At 44.7% G+C, this 18,266-nt stretch overlaps 1 protein-coding gene across 3 annotated transcripts in view; it reads right to left on the bottom strand.

The window, feature by feature from the left end:
- The window catches only part of RASGEF1A (RasGEF domain family member 1A), a 264,154-nt gene that overhangs the window by 176,402 nt on the left and 69,486 nt on the right, over positions 1 to 18,266 (bottom strand). For all 3 annotated transcript variants that reach the window (XM_082425593.1, XM_082425594.1, XM_082425595.1), the window contains one exon: positions 16,502 to 16,658. The gene's annotated coding sequence lies outside the window, so the exon portion shown is untranslated. The remainder of the gene's footprint in view (positions 1 to 16,501; positions 16,659 to 18,266) is intronic.

The following is an 18,266-nucleotide window of genomic DNA, read 5'->3' as shown; positions in this document are numbered from 1 at the left end:
ATCCGGTGGTCTTAGCACCTGTGCTAATTGTTTGGGAGAAGATATTTGCAAATGATGCAACCGACAAGGGCTTAATTTCCATAATATACAAACAGCTCATACAACTCAATAACAACAACCACAAAAAAACCAACCCAATCAAAAAATGAGCGGAGGGCATCTGGACATTTGAAATGTGGCTGGTCCAAACTGAAACGCGCTATGAGTGAAAAATACACATCACATTTGGAAGACTTTGTAAGAAAAACAGAATGTAAAATGTATTGTTGATAATTAATTAAATGATCACATGTCAGAGTGATAATATGTAGGGTGAATTAGGTTAAATAAGATGCACTATTTAAATGAATTGCACCTGCTTCTTTTTACTTTTTAAATGCAGCCACTAGAAAAGTGTACATGGGGACAGCATGCTACTCCTTCAGGACGGTGCTGGCCAGACCCTCCCGGCCCCTGGGTGCTCTGAAGCCAGAGTGGGAGGCTCCCGGTCAGGGATTGCTGCCCCCAGCTCTGGGAGCTGAGTGGGACCCCACCAGGGAGGGCACAGCTGGCCCTATGCCAAGGGCCTTACATGGTGCCTTCCTTCCATCCTCCCCACCCGCCTGCAAGTGTCATTATCCTAGTTTAGGAAAATGAAGGGGCAGAGGCTCCGAGAAAGGCTCAGCAAGGGGCTGGGGAAGAAGGTGGAGACCCAGCCGGTCCACTACAGACCCTCCCACCTCAGCACGCCAGTGCCTGACCTGCTTCCAGGCTGAGGTGTCTACCTCTCCCTCCCCCATAGAATTCACCCATTTCAGGTGTAAATTCAATGATTTTTAGTTAATTTGTATTGTTGAGCAACTATCACCACAATTCAGTTTTAGGGCATTTCTATCACCCCATGGGCAGTCCTTCCCCATTCCTACCCCACCCCCAGGCAACCATTAATTCCTTTGTCCCAGCACCATTTGCTGAAATGACTATCCTTTCACTCCATTGAATTGCATTGACATTTTTGTTGAAAGTCAGTGAACCATAAATGTAAGGGTTTCTTTCTAGACTTGTTGCCGAAATATTGGCTTCCCTGTGCACCAATGCTGGACAGAAATACGGAGACAGAGATTTTGGAGGAAGAGAGAGATGGCTTTATTTTTCTGCCAGGCAGAAGGGAAGACACAGCAGTCTAGTGCCTCAAGAACTGTGCTCACCCCCCCTTGGGGAATGGGAGAAGATTTTATATGTGGGGCTCGCAGTCCAGGGTATATGATAAGGATCAAAGTAGTGAAGGTCCTGCATTCATCTTCTTCCTGCATTATTTCAAAACAGTCAGTGCTGGCGTCAGGCAGCCCTGTTACTGGGTCCGTTTGTCTCTGGGTTATCAGCCTGCAACTTTTTTCTGAAATGCAAGTGCTACAAGGGAGTGCAGGATGTAATTCACATAGTGTTAAAGAGTAATAGGTTAGTTTTGTGAAGTACAAATCTAGTTACAGACACTACAGATTAGTAACAGTTAAAAAAAAAAAAAAAAAAACTAGGGGTGATTAACTCTTTCAGGCCAGGTTATGTTTCTTCTCTAGCCTGTTCACTGTTCCCTTTATTTTCCTTGTTCTCCGGAGAGGGAAAACTTCATTTCTATTTTTGCTGCAACAAATTCCCCACTGCTAATTCGTTCCCTCCATATCAATGGAGGAAGGGAAATGGGCGTAGTCCTTGTCTCGCTGAGGACAAAACTTCAGTTTTGCTACACTTGACAAACACCAGCTGTCCAGCCCAGGGGCCCATCTATCTCCTATTTCAAATCCCCGCTTCGAGACGTGAACCCCAAGAAATCTTTACTGGGAGGATGAGGGACGACGGTCTGTCTTCTGTAGCTTCTTCAGGCTGGCAAGGGGCTCATAGACCCTACCTAGCTGGGGTCATGGAGCTCTCGCCCTGTCTTATTAAGGGCCCCAGGGTGACTTCTGTTATTGTTTTGGCAGGATCTGTTCTGAGAAATGGCTGGAATCTTTGCATCATCATTATCTTGATGTGAACCTATTGTAATCCGGAGGAGACAGAATTTAACAAGTAGTTTTAAAAAACAGAGGCCAAAGATTAGTAAAAGAATTATTGTAGCCGGAGGCCCAAGCAGGATTAAGAGCCAATGTTACGCTTGGTAGCAATTTTGATCCTGGTCCAGATAGAGTCAGCGCTTGGGTTACCCTGTCTAAAGGAATGGAGCCATTTGGTGTGGTCATATATATAATTTTATTAGCCCAGTGTGATTGATGTACGTGTAACAGACCCTGTTAGAAGTATTTGGAGGAGTGACAACCTAAACGTTAATAGACAGAATAGATCTCATTTCTTTTTAGGACAGTAAGCCTGAAACCCAGTCTAGACCTGGCACTTTGGGGAGACTTGTAGCCAGGTAGCCGGTTATCTAGTTTCACATAAGTAGGTTTTAACCTTTGATGTGGTATTAACATATATATAACAGGAGCTACTGGTCACTACATATGTGTCTTCTCTTTTTGTTAACATATGATCTAAAGCAATTTTATCGTCTAAAAGTGTAGTAATTACAAGGGGAGACCTTTAAGAAGTAAGGTTGCAGTTACCAGCTGCCAGCAGACATTGTTTTGAGAATGGCTGGTGGCATCCCAAATCTAACACAGCTCAGAAACCTCAAGTTCTTAGCAATAAAAGGACTTGCCTAAAATCACACCATAGTGTCACCATTAATGATGTCAGTGTTTCTCTAGGTATGAGAAGATGCAAGAATTGGGGCTCATAAAATCTCCTGAAAGTATATAATTATCTGAAGGCCTGTCCTGTCAGTTTTTCCCAGAGCACAGAGGGCCTCATTTCAGATCTCCACCCTGAACTCCTTGTAGGGGGTGTTGAAGGTCACCAGCTGCAGCAGCAGCTCATGATTTAATCCTCGTAGAAGTAGATGGCAAGTGTCAGTTTTCAGTCGGCAGGGCCCCTTTATGGTCATAATTTCAACCATGGTTTGGGACACTTCATGACCATTTTGTCCCACGGTGCTAGGAATGTTCATTCCCAGGTCTGGCAAAGATTTTGCTGATAGGCCACTCCATGTGCTATTACTGGACTAGCCTTTACTAGTATCCAAAAGTCTCTGAACCACCTGTCTTCCCAGTCTCTTATGGTCCAGGCAAATATTCCCTCTTGTTGCTTCTTCTCATATCTAGAGTTAGACTATTGCAATCACTGATCTCATATGGAACTATGTATCATCTTTTTATCAGAGGCTCAGTCACACATTCGGTAACGTAAGAAACGATAATTTTTTTGAAATAGGCAAAATACAAATAACATAGCTGGCAGTATTAATAAAGACATAAGTAAGAATTAAGCCAAGAACTTCCATTAGGTGCAGCCCAGTATATCCCAGATCGTCTGACTTAGTCTGTTCTATACCAGTCCCTATTCTTCAGGGAAATTATATACTGCCATTGTCCATAAAGTACTCAGCCCAGTTTCCTAGTGTTACTAGACTGATTATCCTTAGTATGATTTAATTGTTCCCAGCACAGAGGAGCCTTTAACCTTAAATTACCATAGCCTGGTGTTAATTACATAAATCCATCCCATAACTGTGGGAGGTTTTATTCCTTGGCTGAAATTTTGCTTGTTGCTCTGAATGAACTTTGAGTAGTAGAGGAAAATTCACATTTATGGTCAGGGTCAGAGCACATATTATTAATTGGTCAGGTGAGGGGATCTCATCTAGTAATATCAATAGTGGCCTGAACATGACTATAATTTTCCTTTTAAGATAAATTTCCTAAGAGTCAACCAATTACAGCCTTGGAGAGGAGAAATCCACTCAGGTAACCCAGAAGTACTAGACATAGGTAATTGGCCACAAAGCCAACAAATGGATTGATTTTTAGAACTAGCATAGGATCGTGCCTATGATAGAAAAACATTTGATTCATATGCAAAAGTCCAAGAAGTCAAGAAAACATTATAAATGAGCATATGACTCAGGTCCAGGATCTTGGTTGGGTAAGTGGTCTACTTCCGATGTTGTCTTTTTCTCATCCTGGCGTGAGTGTAGTTTCTCCTCTGTTTCAGCGCTGTTTTAAGGTAATTTTGAGGTCAGCTGTCCCCTCTATAGGCCAGACCAGTGCAGGGGCCCTTTGTGAGTGGAAATTAATCCAAGAGTTAATTCCCTTTAGTTTTACTGTGTATGAGCTAGTTAAGAGAACCTGATAAGGGTCCTTCCATTCAGTTTGGAGATAGTCCTTCAAATTATGTCTTTTACGTATGTATAATCCCCTGGTTGTAGGTCGTGGGGCATCTGATCTTCATCCAAAAATAGATTACTGAGATAAACTTTAGAAACAAACTTAGAGTGTCCTTTAATAATTCAATTAAACTTTTTAGCAATATAACATAACAGCAAGGAACTATCTGGGAAGTGAGTCTTGGTAAACACAGACTTTAATTAACAAAACTAGAATTTAATTTTCAGTAAAACATATTTTTTGTCCTTCATTGTGAGGGCATTAACCCTGCAGCCAGGGAAGGCTATAAAGCCCATCAAATAAAAAATGAGGTTTGTCAGGGAGCCGGAAAAAGCCAAGAAGCCGTCCTGGATTTCCCATAGTCCTTACTGTTTGATTGACAGCTATTGTTTACCCATTTTAAATTCCCTGATTTAGGAGTAGACTGTTGTCATGTTTTAAGGACATCAGGATGACAAAAGTCTGACACTGAGGGGTTAATTTTTGTAGAAGCAGAATGAGCTTTATCTACATGTGCCATAATCTTCATACATCATTGTGAAATAATACTTATCTACTTTACCAAAGTAACAAAAGATTTTAAAAGCAAATGTAAATCACTTAAAGGCAAACAAAGTTACAAAGTCAGTTATTAAAGCAGCATTCCAGGGCTTCCCTGGCAGCGCAGTGGTTAAGAATCCGCCCACCAATGCAGGGGTCACAGGTTCGAGCCCTGGCCCGGGAAGATCCCACATGCCGCGGAGCAACTAAGCCCGTGCGCCACAACTACTGAGCCTGCGCTCTAGAGCCCACAAGCCACAACTACTGAGCCCGCGTGCCACAACTACTGAAGCCCATGCGCCTAGAGCCCGTGCTCCGCAACAAGAGAAGCCACCGCAATGAGAAGCCCGTTGCACCACAATGAAGAGTAGCCCTGCTCGCCGCAACTAAATAAAGCCCGCGCGCAACAAGGTAGAGCCAACGCAGCCATAAATTAATTAATTAATTAATTTAAAAAGCAGCGTTCCAAGAAAACTTTGTTCTCTTAACAGAGAGAGAGAACCAAATTTCAGTCTGGTCTCGATAAACTTGGCCTGATGATTTATATAACGGTAATTGATCATATAGGCTTTTTGCTTGCTGAAACTTTTATACGGAGTCTCACACTGAAGTTTTAAAAGACCTCTCAGGAAAGTCACACCAAGGGCTTGTCACAGATTTTGCTTACCAGATCTAGGTGAATTCCTCCTTTTCAAGGTCCCGAAAATACCTTGAGATTTCTGTACTTGTTAGTGAGGTAGCCTTCCTAATTTACCTGATAAAGCTGTTGGGGACCTAAGAGCTTCCAATCTCTGGAGGGAGCAGATAGAGAGAAAAGATAAATGTTTTAATTTTACCCATAGGTGTAAATTACCAAATTGTTGTAAACCCTAAGTAGCTTGAGGAGAAGAGCTTCTTTATATCCAGTTTAGCATTATGGTCTGAAAGTCAGAAACTTGTATTTATCCAAAAGTCCTTTTTATAAATCTTCTGTAAGAGGAAGCATTTTTGCAAAGGCATCAGAGTGAAACCGTAAGTGTCTATAATGACAAAAGACTTAAGGCAAGTTTAAAATCTGATTACAATGTAACAAGGTAACTTACTGTTGTGACATATGACACTTAAGATAATAACTAGAATTATGACTGATAACATTTTACCAGAACATATCAGAATTTTTTGAAACTCCAAATAATTTCTAGAATATCTATGTTAGTAACAATTACCATACAATATAACCTAAGAAGATTTATTACACATTTGAAAATACTTCCCATGTACTTTTAACATACCAAATGAACATAATTAGTGTAATATCTCTCTTTGGGCTATTTCAGGGGCCCTTTGAAGCACCCCAAAGTTAGCTAGAGGTCAAAGAAGCTTCCTTACAATTTGATTTGGGAAGTTTGATCAAAAATATCAAAAGGGTTTAGAACACTCAGTCAGATAAGATCATACGACACGGCGAAACAATAGTTTTTCACTTAAGCAAAGTAACAATAAAAGATTTTAAAGGCAAATATCGAACTGATTACTTAAAAGGTAAAGAAGCTTAAAATCTGTCATCCAAGGCAGTTCAACATCTTAAGAAACCTTGTACCATGCATAAACCTCTTTTCTCAGGGTCCACTTTCCACAAACCTTTTTTTATCACTTTCTGTATCCATCACTTTATTTTCCCATTCAGAAACAGCCACCTGTAAGTCAGATCTACTTCTTTTTCCCTTAATAAAATGCAATTCCATTCCTCATAGTTTCTTTACTAAAAACACACATCCTACTTTCCTTAAGCAACCATGAACTGTCCTTTATATCAGCACTCTGTAGATTAGTAAACATACATCCAAATAATAATTTTTGAAGAATGTGCTTGCTTTTTTTTTATAACATCTTTATTGGAGTATAATTGCTTTACAATGTTGTGATAGTTTCTGCTGTATAACAAAGTGAATCAGCTATATGTATACATATATCCCCATATCCCCTCCCTCTTGCGCCTCCTTCCCACCCTCCCTAGAATGTGCTTTCTTATAGAAAATATCTCAGTGTGGCACCAAACACATTTTTTAATAGTTCTAAACCGTTTGTTTCTCTGTAAAAGGAAGCCACTGTTCAGTAATTAATGTTTCAGTATCTTATTTTATTTGGAAATGGCCTAGTTATTTAATAAACTTCCAACCTTTAACTTAATTTAGCACAACTCTAAATTTTCAAGTTGTTGAATATCTGGAGAGATCGTTCTTAAGTAAATATTCCTAAAACATAATTATTCTTAAAAAGTTCACCCAAAGCTCTTATCTCATTTGCAATTTTTTTTTCTTAAAAGTTTCTTCACATCAAGTTATTTTCATTGCTGACAAATTTTTAACAGATATAATAAGATCTTATTTAGTTTATATTAAATCTAGGCACAATACAAGTATTATACTTAATGCTGATGAGTCTAAAGACATGTCTATATTAATTAGATCAACAAATTTAAACATTAATACCAGGTATTAATTTAATATTGAATATTTCCCAGTTCACATGAACCTGAAATTTATTTAGCTTAATTTTTCTTGGGTTTAGAATTGTTTGATTTGTAAGCACTTGCTTTTCTTTTAAGCCAATTAAATAGAGCTCATTTACAAATTAACCTCAGCAGTATTATCCAAAGACAAAAACACATACTGAGACATACACATATATCCAGACAGACAGAGATCTCATGGTTTCCACTTGAGATTTAAAATGTCTCTTTGCCTCTTTTTTTTCTTTTTCTCTTAGTTTGAAGTTCTACTAATTAACCCAAGGCTGAAGTCTCAGGCAAGGTGAGCTGTGTTTGTAGCTCAAGGACATGATAAGACTTAACTTCAAGCTTTGTCCTAGGCATATTTTTGTTCTCTCAGGGTCAGAATTTTGAAGAAAACTATTTTAATAAGCTAGCTTTTTCTAATTGCACATGCAAAAAGAACTCGTTTTGCAATTTTAAGAAAAGTTTTAGGGACTTCCCTGGTGGTGCAGTGGTTAAGAATCCACCTGCCAATGCAGGGGACACTGGTTCGAGCCCTGGTCTGGAAAGATCCCACCTGCCGCGGAGCAACTAAGCCCGTGCGCCGCAACTACTGATCCTGTGCTCTAGAGCCCATGAGTCACGACTACTGAGCCCACGTGCCACAACTACTGAAGCCCATGTGCCTAGAGCTCGTGCTCTGCGACAAGAAGCCACCGCAGTGAGAAGCCCGCGCACCACAACTAGGGAGAAAGCCTGTGCGCAGCAATGAAGACCCAACGCAGCCAATGATGATAATAATAATAATAATAATAATAAATAAATTTTTTTTTTAAAGTTTTATTTTAACCAATTTTCTCTGGAGTCTAAAGAATATTGTGGCCATACTGTCAAAAATCATCTTTCTCTTTCTGTGGTCATGGTTTCATAACTAAAATTTAAACCAGATAGTGCTCACATTGGCTCTGATAACAGGGGCAGACTGGCTGATAAAATGTTGTCCCAGAGCTTCCCTGGCGGTGCAGTGGTTGAGAATCTGCCTGCCAATGCAGGGGACACGGGTTCGAGCCCTGGTGTGGGAAGATCCCACATGCCGCAGAGCAACTAGGCCCATGAGCCACAACTACTGAGCCTGCTCATCTGGAGCCTGTGCTCTGCAACAAGAGAGGCCAAGATAGTGAGAGGCCCACGCACCGCGATGAAGAGTGGCCCCCGCTTGCCGCAACTAGAGAAAGCCCTAGCATAGAAACGAAGACCCAACATAGCAATCAATCAGTCAATCAATCAATCAAGAAATCTTTAAAAAAAAAAAAAAAATGTTGTCCCAGCAGGGATTGCCCCTCTGGGGAGGTGGGGTCTTGGTTTGATCAGAATAATCTGAAGGAGTGAACTTGCAGGGAACTTGAGGGAACTTGCAGGGAACTTGAGGGAACTTCCCGCCCCGCCTCCCCCCCTCCAGAGCTGGGAGAAGTTAGAAGAGGATCATTTAGAATGTCCGGAGAGTTGTTTGTTTGATTTTCTGACTCCTCAGGCTTATGATTATGCAGCCACCTAGAGCAGGGTTATAATAAAAGGGGCATGAAGTCCGGAACATAAGGGAACCGTAGTCCATTTTTCCCATCCTGTGGCAATAAATATCTAATTGTAGGAGACCCATTTTGAGGCTATTTTTCTTTGTCACTGGATCATAGCTATAGGTCGACCAGTCGTTTAAAATTTTCCCTAAGGATTCCCAGGTGTGGGTGGAACCTTAGAGGAAGCGCTTCCCATTTTGGCTCCAGCGGTTGGTAACAGACGTTAGATGTTAGCGCGCTCAAAGCAAAACATGAACCTTCACCTCACCAGCTGGAAGTCACACATAAAACATAAACCGTAAAAGGAAACAGCAAAGGGATGCTCAAAAAGAAAAAAGAGAAACACACGACGGAGACCTGCCCAAACGTGACTTCCGAGTCCCACTCGACCTGGACCATTGCCCCAAAGCGGCGCCTTACAGGAGAATCTCCCTTTGCAGGGATATCCCCAAATTGGAACCGAGGTTCCCGTACGGGGACGGTCAAAGGTCACGGTGTGCACTCCGGGAGACTCACCGTAGGTGCTGACGGGTGTGTCGAGACTTCCGTTCGCCCTCTTTCTGATCCTCCAATATTCAGTGTTTCCTCGGAGTGGAAGTCCAGGCCGGCTTGGGTAAGAGAAGATAAGGTGTCCTCAAGGCAAAAGGAGCCTCGGCAGCTGCTAGGTCAGCCTCTCCCCCGTTCTCCGCCGCAGCCTCGGAGTTCCGCAGCCGCGTCGGCGGGCCGGGTGCGATCCGGGCACAGCCCTGCGGCAGGGAGTCCCTGACGACCTGGACTCAGAGATATCCTCCAACCCTCCGCTCTCCCGAAGGAGCCTGGCGTGGAGAGAGATCCCCGAGCTTCCGATCAAGCCGAGGGGCCCTGCGGAGCCGCCTGCCCGCAAGCAGATCCCGGACGAGCCCCCATTTTGTTGCTGAAATCTCGGCTTCCCTGTGCACCGAGGTCGAACAGAAATACGGAGACAGATTTTGGAGGAAGAGAGAGATGGCTTTATTTTTCTGCCAGGCAAAAGGGAAGATACAGCAGGCTAGCGCCTCAAGAACTGTGCCCAACCCCCGCTTCGGGAATCGGAGATTTTGTATGTGGGGCTCGCAGTCCCGGGTATATGATAAAGTAGTGAAGGTCTTGCATTCTTCTTCTTTCAGCATTATTTCAAAATAGTCACAGCTGGCATCAGGCAGCCCCGTAACTGGCTCCGTTTGTCTCTGGGTTATCGGCCTGCGACCTCTTTTCTGAAATGCAAACGCTACAAGGGGTGATTTGCTACAAGGGAATGCAGGATGTAATTCACATAGTGTTAAATAGGTTAGGTTTGTGAAGTAAAATCTAGTTATAGACACTACAGATTAGTAACAGTTTAAAAAAAAAAAAAACTAGGAGTGATTAACTCTTTCAGGCCAGGTTATGTTTCTTCTCTAGCCTGTTCACTGTTCCCTTTATTTTCCTTGTTCTTAGGAGAGGGAAAACTTCATTTCTATTTTTGCTGCAACAGACTCTCTAGTCTGTGCCACTGATATATATGCCTATCCATATGCCAGCACCATACTGTTTTTTGTTTGTTTGTTTTTTACTGAAGCTTTACAGTAAGTTTTGAAGTCGGGAAACATAAATCCTCCAACTTTGTTCTTTTTCAAAATTCTTTTGGCTGTTTTTGCCCTCGGGGATAAGCTTGCCAATTTCTGTAAAAGGCTTCTGGGATTTTTGAAAAAGACTGCAGTGACTCTATAGATACTTTGGAGAGAACTGCCGTCTTAATCGTACTGCATCGTCCAGTCCATGAACACGAACTCTCTCTCCATTTGCTCAGGTCCTTCCTGGTTTCCCTTGGCAGCATCGTGGTTGTCAGTGTGCAGGTCTTGCACTTACACTATCAGGAGTGCCAGAGAGGCTCAGGGTCGGGAAGCTGGGGTGAGGGGGGGTGTACAGGGAGAGGGCACATGCCCTCCTCACAAACACACACTGCAAAGTCACAGCAGGATGAAATACCCCCTTATTATATCCCTGAAGAGCAGAGGGAATTTTTTAAAAACCTAACTCTAGGAAATGGGGGTTCACCCGCACGGCAAGCAGCTCAGCTAAACAGATTGGTGTCCTGAAACAGAAGCCAGGTTGTTTGTTCTGTTGTCTCGAGAGCAATGCCAAACAATGCTGAATCCCGCTCGCCCTCTGGTGGTGATATCGGGCACCACCGTGGCACATGGGACCTGGCTTGGGTGGCTGAGTTTTGGCAGCCGCCACAGGCTTCTGGTCATGCGCCGGAGGGAGGGGCTGGGGAAGTGACCACCGGCCGCTGCCTGGGGAGGGTGATCAGGTCTCACGCCCTCCACCCCCGCCCCATGCTTCTCCACTCAGCCTGGTGGAATCAGCTTCCACTCACCTTTCTTCCCACACACTCTGAGAACATTGCTAACTGAATTCTACTACGGGACACACAAGTTTACGGGCAGCGTGTTGACTAAAAGTGTTTACTGAGGGACTTCCCTGGCGGTCTAGTGGTTAAGACTTCGAGCTTCCACTGCAGGGGGCAAGAGTTTGATCCCTGGTCAGGGAACTAGGATCCCACAAGCTGCCAGGTGCGGCCAAATAAAATAAAGTATGATACAGATGAACTTATTTACAAAACAGAAACGGGCTCACAGACATAGAAAACAAACTCATTAAGGTTACCAAAGGGGAAAGGGGTTGGGGAGGGATAAATTAGGAGTTTGGGATTAGCAGATACAAACTACTATGTATAAAATAGATAAACAACAAAGTCCTACTGTATAGCACAGGAAACTATATTCAATACCCTATAATAAACCATAATGGAAAAGAACATGAAAAAGAATACATATATATACATACTAAGTGAGGTAATACATATATATAAAACTGAATCATTCTGCTGTACACCAGAAACTAACACAACATTGTAAATCAACTATACTTTAATTAAAAAATAAATAAAAAACAAAAGTATTCTTCTTTTTTTTTAAACAACAGCTATTTTTTTTTATTTATTTATTTATTTAGCCCTGCCACGCAGCTTTCAGGATCTTAGTTCCCCAACCAGGGATCGAACCTGTGCCTCCTGCAGTGGAAGCACAGAGTCCTGACCACTAGACTTCCAGGGAATTCCCTATTCTTACTTTTTAATGAACTTTATTTTTGAAATTTTTCTTTCACACGAAGCCACAGATACACAAATAGGAAGAACCTTAAACATAAGATATATTTGGCAGCAATTCACAAAACTTTCACTTCACAATAAATTCTAGAAGAAAAATGCTTGAAAATAATTACATTTACACTAAAGTTCTCAATCCCTAAGTGGAGGCCTGGGGGAAGCCCCTCTTCAAGCCCAAATTCTATTCCATGAAAAAAAGAGGAAGTGTTGCCTTGAGACCCCACTGCCCAGGTCTTCCTGGAAATGATTTTAAACTGCTTGGTCTTTGAAACTCTTCAGTTTAAGATGTGCTTCTGTGAAAAGTCACCTGGAGTTGGCACTTCTGTCTTGTCCTTGACCAGAGCTTACCCTGCAGCCACTAGGGGGCGGGAGTGAGGCGTTCAGGGGCTCTTGGGTACCAAGGACGCCTACCTGTGTTCCAGGTGGGTCCATGGTTTTCTGTCATTTTTCCTGCAGTTCTTGACTGCTCTCCTTGCATGTTTTTACCTGCTCAGATGGTTTTTGCTTGTTCCTTTCTATCTCTGCACTTTCTTGTGCCTTTCATTTCCCTCTTCCTTTCTGCATATCTCAGGCCTTGGCTGCTGCACATCCCAGCACTGTGCTTCCTGCTGCCCCTACCCCGTGCGCCTCTGCAGGCCCTGCGAGTGCAGCCTTGTGCCTTCTTCACGTGGCTTGATTTTATTTGAGGCCTCGTTGGTGATTCCCTAGCTGAGGCAAAGGCCCATTCTCGGCACATTCAGAAACTAGAGAACCAGTTTGGTACACCACTGATAGGTTGTGAAGGACTTCTCCAATTCCAGGAGGCGGGCCAAAAGAGCCTTCTTGACTCAGATGTGATTTTTCTGGAAAGATTTTTATGAATATCTTCCAGAAGTTGGCTTTTGGATGCCAGCCTTGTGGGTTTTTAAAAAGGCAACTCTGGGGCTTCCCTGGTGGCACAGCGGTTAAGAATCCGCCTGCCAATGCAGGGGACACGGGTTTGAGCCCTGGTCCGGGAAGATCCCACATGCTTCGGAGCAACTAAGCCCGTGTGCCACAACTACTAAGCCTGAGCTCTAGAGCCTGTGAGCCTCAACTACTGAAGCCTACACACCTAGAGTCCGTGCTCTGTAACAAAGAGAAGCCAACGCAATGAGAAGCCCGTGCACCGCAACAAAGAGTAGCCCCTGCTCGCCGCAACTAGAGAAAGCCCGTGCGCAGCAACAAAGACCCAACGCAGCCCAAAATAAATAAATAAATAAATTTACTTTAAAAAAAAAAGGCAACTCTGTTGCTCTGGCTCTCTCTTCACAATCTGGCCATTTTCTAAACACCTGTTGCATTTCTTTTCTTTTTAATATTTATTTATTTATTTGGCTACGCTGGGTCTTAGTTGCGGCAGGCAGGATCTTCTAGTTGCGGCGTGCAGGATCTTTAGTTGCGGCATGTGGGATCTAGTTCCCTGACCAGGGATCGAAACTGGGACCCCTGCATTGGGAGCACAGAGCCTTAGTCACTGGACCACCAGGGAAGTCCCAGCACTTGTTGCATTTCTGTACGGATATTTTTAAACTTTGGCTCAGTTCGTTGTTGATTCACTCAATGTCTTAAGGAGAGTGGAGCTCCAAGAATAAAACGGTAGTAAGCACTGGCTGCCTGCGCACATCAAGAAACTGGCCCAGGCCATGGCTCCTCGGGCAGTACAGCCTTTAAGTCGCCCAGTCCTTCTTAACAGATGTTATTTCATGAAAAGCCCTGCCCTCGCCACAGCCTGAAGCCTTAGGTCTCTTCTAAGCCAGAGTCAGAGGTGTTCAGTTCTCAGGCCACATGGGTCTTCCGGTACGCCCAGCCCTCTTCTTGCATTTTTATTCCAAGACTTGCTTCTCCACTCTCTGGTCCTCTCTGATGAGTAGTGAACGGCCTCAGCTCACTCACTCCTGTCTTTAATTCTGAGGGTCCCCTGATGGTCTCCTTTAGCTGGCGTTTATTCTGCCCTTGTCAGTTGTGGGTGACCTGTGATGGGCTCCTCATCTGATACTTGTTCTGTGTCCCCCACACATTGAGCCTGCAGTGGAGCAGCCCCTCAATCCTGGAGCTCCCCAGTTCCTCAATGAGCCCCAGGAACCCGATGCTTCCCAAGGACCCAATGTTCCGAGGAGATCAGGGGAGAGAAGAGGCCTAGCAGGAAAACAGCCACTCAGAAACACTTGTGGAGTGGAGACTGGTGCCCCTGTTGGTTTGTTTCTGGTTCCACCTCCCTGAAGCTGCACCCAGATCACAGGGCCAGGTGTTTCCATGGTGATGACATACAACACTAAACTCTTGTTTCTGCATCACTTCCAGGTCCCCACACCCCCATCCCTAACTCAATGCTCAGATGTCCAGGTGCAATGAGGCAGAACACAAAGAAGTGGGGTTTCAAGGGTCCTGGAGAAGGGGTGGCCCGGGTACTTTGAACAGGAGGCAGAGTGCTCTGAGGTCAGGGACGATGAGCCTATGGGTCAAGCCTGTAGCACCTGAGAGATCAAGGATTTGGGATTTAAGGAGCTTAGACTTGGGAACATGGGTGGGAGACCCATGAGAGGGAGCCCAGAGGTTCATGAAGCCCTAAAAAGCAGAGATCTAGGACCAGCTAGTGGGGAGTCAAGGTGGGAGAGAGAACAGCTTGTCCTAAGGAAGGCCTTCTCCATGGTAGAGCAGTCCTAGAACAGGCCTCCCAGCCACTGGCGATGTGTGAGCAGACTCCTGAGCCCTCCTGCAAGGGAATCGGTCCAGAGGGCTCAGACACTGAGTAGGGTGAGAAAGAGTCTCTTTGTAGCGACTCCCTCCTCTTTTCCCCACTGCCTGCTCCCAGAGGAAATCACTTCCGAGCAGGGCTTTTCCATCCCTGAGCTCTGCCAGGTCACGGTTCATCTCTGAGGTCCTGCCCTCTTCCCCTCATCTCTGTGTCTCCACATGTGTCTCCTGTTTGCAGAGGGGACTCTATCATCTGGTGTCACTTGACACAAGATGTTTGGTCGTGCTTTTCATGGGCCTCGTGGCAACAGTCCTTCCTCACCCGTTTGTGCCTTGACTTCTTTTCTCATGTAGTGATCTCCAAAGTGATCCTCTGCTAGATTCTTTTCCTCATCTCATCTTGAAGGTGAGTTTTTCCTGGACCAGATTTGCACAGGACATTTGTGTCAGGGGGAATCAGGGCTGTGAGTGTCAGGGCTGTGTCTTAGGCTTGCATAGATTTTGTGGGGATTCAAGTTTTTGTATGTAAACATGTTTTGTACCTTAAAAGAATAAATGTCACATTATGTGTATGAGAGGTTATAAAGGTAGGGCATAAAGAGCCCTAGGAAGTAGGGCCAGTGTACTACTATGTCTCAGTGGGTGAAGTAGACACACCACCACGTTCAGACATCTGTGTGTGCGTAAGCCTGAGTCTGCAACTCAAGGGGGCAAACCATTGGCCCCGGATGTGGCCATAACTCCCTGACCCACCCGGGTGTTCACTTTGATCCTCAGTTTTAATGATTTCCTTGCTTTTCTTCGTAGTCTTACTCCCTTCGTGCCATATCCTAAAAGGCCTGGCTTCACATGCCCTGTCCACTCTCTGTCCATGGCCTTGTGCCTGTGTCTTACTCCCAGGAAATTAGGATTCAGCCTCAGCCAAGGGGCCAGTCTCTTCAGACAAGCCTGTTTGGTATTGTCTTTCTTATGATCCAACACTAAACTCAGAAAAAACCAATGCTGTCAACGTGGTTTTACACCCACACCATCTTGATGCTTCCTGAATAAACAAATGCGCCAGAGGTTTTTGCTCCTTCACCTGTCACCTGACACAGCAGTCACATGCAAGAGACCCTAGGAATAAGAGGCACAGTGCTATCCTTTACATTTAATTAGCTCCACATTTTTTATTAATGCAACACTGAAGAGCTGACCTGCTGACCTACTTATCCAGCCCGCAGGGCAGGAAAAGCTCTAAAATCTAAAAGTGAAGTTCAACCTTTCGGAGGTTAATTTTGTATATGCAGAATGTGCAGAGTATGAAAAAATGTTACATTAAAAAATCATTTAGAGTCTGTGTGCTTTACAGGGTGAGTCGGAAGGCTGGCTACGTCACGGTGCTCATGCCCCTGGGGTAACCCTGAGAAGTAGTTCTGTATCAGACCTCATGAAAGTTGATTTCTTCTCTTCATCCTGATACTGCTGGTTACCATAATAATGTAACCAGGCCATTCAGTCTTGTCTTCAGCAGATGGCTTCTGCTTTCCTGCCACGCTTGCCTGAAGAACCATTTTAAGTTAAAAGCCAGAAGTTGCACGTACAACAAAGGACCGTCTCGAAGCCAGGATGGGAAGGACTGGATTGCATACTCAGCAATCGACACTACAGAAAAGACTCCTGGGTACAGGATTCTTAGCATCAGCTGACATCACCCGTAAGACTGTCCCAGGGAACCGAGTGAGGGCTTCTAGGACTCTGAGTTCAGAACAGAAGCAAGCAAATCACCATGACTGTGTGGCTGGGCACTGACCTGTGTTTCGGGAATCCATGGAGGTCGGCATGTTGTTGCATCATGCGGTGGCCCTGCCTTGTCCTCAGGGCGAGGAGGAACAGAGTCACATCTTCAGGCAACGCGCCCTCACACTGACTGATGAACTCCATCAGTAGACAGCCGGTGTATCTGTGCTCTGGAGGGAAGGAAACAAAGAGAGTGATAGCCCAGAGTGCCTGCCTCCCAGCTCCCACCCCCACGGTGAGACAACGGATGCTGCCTACCAGCTCCCACCCCCCTGGGTGGGACAACGGAGGCCTGGCCCATGCCTGGAAGAGGTCTGCCGCTCCCGCTCCTCTGCTTCCGTCCTGCCTAAAAGGGGGTCTTGTCATCACGAAGAAACCGTACATTTTGAAGCAGTCCCTACTGTGGCCAGCCAGGACAATTCACTTACTCCCGGCCCTCAGCCTGCCCTTTTCCCAGGGCCAGGCAGTGAGACAGAGAAGGCATTTGAGAGCCAAAAACCAGTGAGGTGGACCTAGGAGCCAGCTGGGATCCAGGCCGCAGAGGCCGAGTGTGTGGAACCTGAGTGAGGACCCCTGAGTTCAGGCCCCAGCTCTGCCACAAGCTGGCTGTGGCCTCGCTGCGTTTCTCTGCTTCCTATCTATAGAATAATGATGAGAGAGCCTCCTCCCTCGGCTTGTTATGAAGCTTAAGTGAATTAATATGTTCAAAGAACTTAGCAGAGCACAGCTTCGTGAGTGCCCGTGGTGTTAGCTCTCATTTTCACTCGGAGACCTCGGGGAAGCTCGTTCCTTTGAGCTTTGGTGACCGCTGTCCATCTCAGAACTGACCTGAAGATCAAATGAGATCCTGGGTAAGAGCTTCGCCAAGGGCCACTTGACCACACAGGAGCAGGCTCGTGAGGTCATTATGGTACGTTTCCGTAGCTTCCCTAGAACAATGGTGTTCCCTTCCCCCTGCAGCGCTACGCTCCTGCCAGAGCCTCCTTGGGCCCCTCCCTGCTGCAGGACCTGATGTTCCTGTCTCAGTTTTTGCCTCCAGTTCTTTAGGGCAGAATTTCTGCTCCCCCAGGAGCAGGGGGGGGGGCGAGCAGACAGCCGTGGGTGAGCTTCACTCCATGTTGTTAGCCCTGAGGGTAAAGTCTGGGCAATGGGATGGAAGTGGGTCCCAGTCCTTGCTCAGAGAGCTATTTGCCTGGCACATTGCTAAGCATTCCTCATAACTGATGCCTGTATTAGAAGTGCTCTCGTGTCTATCATTTGGGAGTTATAAAACAACAATGTCCTCTACTAACATTTACATTTTACTACCCTGTGAAATAACATTTTAGTGAATATCCTTGTCGATAATTCTCTGTGCATGTCCGTGTTTCTTAGAATAAATTTTTAGTAGTAGAAGTATTGGGCTAGTGTAATAATTTTAATACATATAGCCAAATAAGACTTCCAAACAGGTTGCTACCAATTTACCCTCTTACCAGCAGCAAATTAGCATTCCTGTTTCCTGAGCCCTTACCAAATGCATATTTCATAGTCTCTATCTCTATATCTCTATATATCATTGCCAGTTTCATAGATGAAAAATTATCTCTGTGAAGTATAAAAGTTCCTATAAAAATACGGTAGCTCTATCTTTTTTCTTTTTTCTTTTTAAAATTTATTTATTTAATTTATTTATTATTTTTGGCTGCGTTGGGTCTTCGTTGCTGTTCTCTGGCTTTCTCTAGTTGCATCGAGCGGGAGCTACTCTTCATTGTGGTGCACGGGCTTCTCATTGCAGT

The sequence above is a fragment of the Balaenoptera physalus genome, assembly GCF_965194825.1.
Source record: "Balaenoptera physalus genome assembly, chromosome: 14".
Lineage (NCBI taxonomy): Eukaryota > Metazoa > Chordata > Mammalia > Artiodactyla > Balaenopteridae > Balaenoptera > Balaenoptera physalus.
Note: the sequence above shows the minus strand (reverse complement) of the source record. Positions and strands in the feature narration are given on the sequence as shown.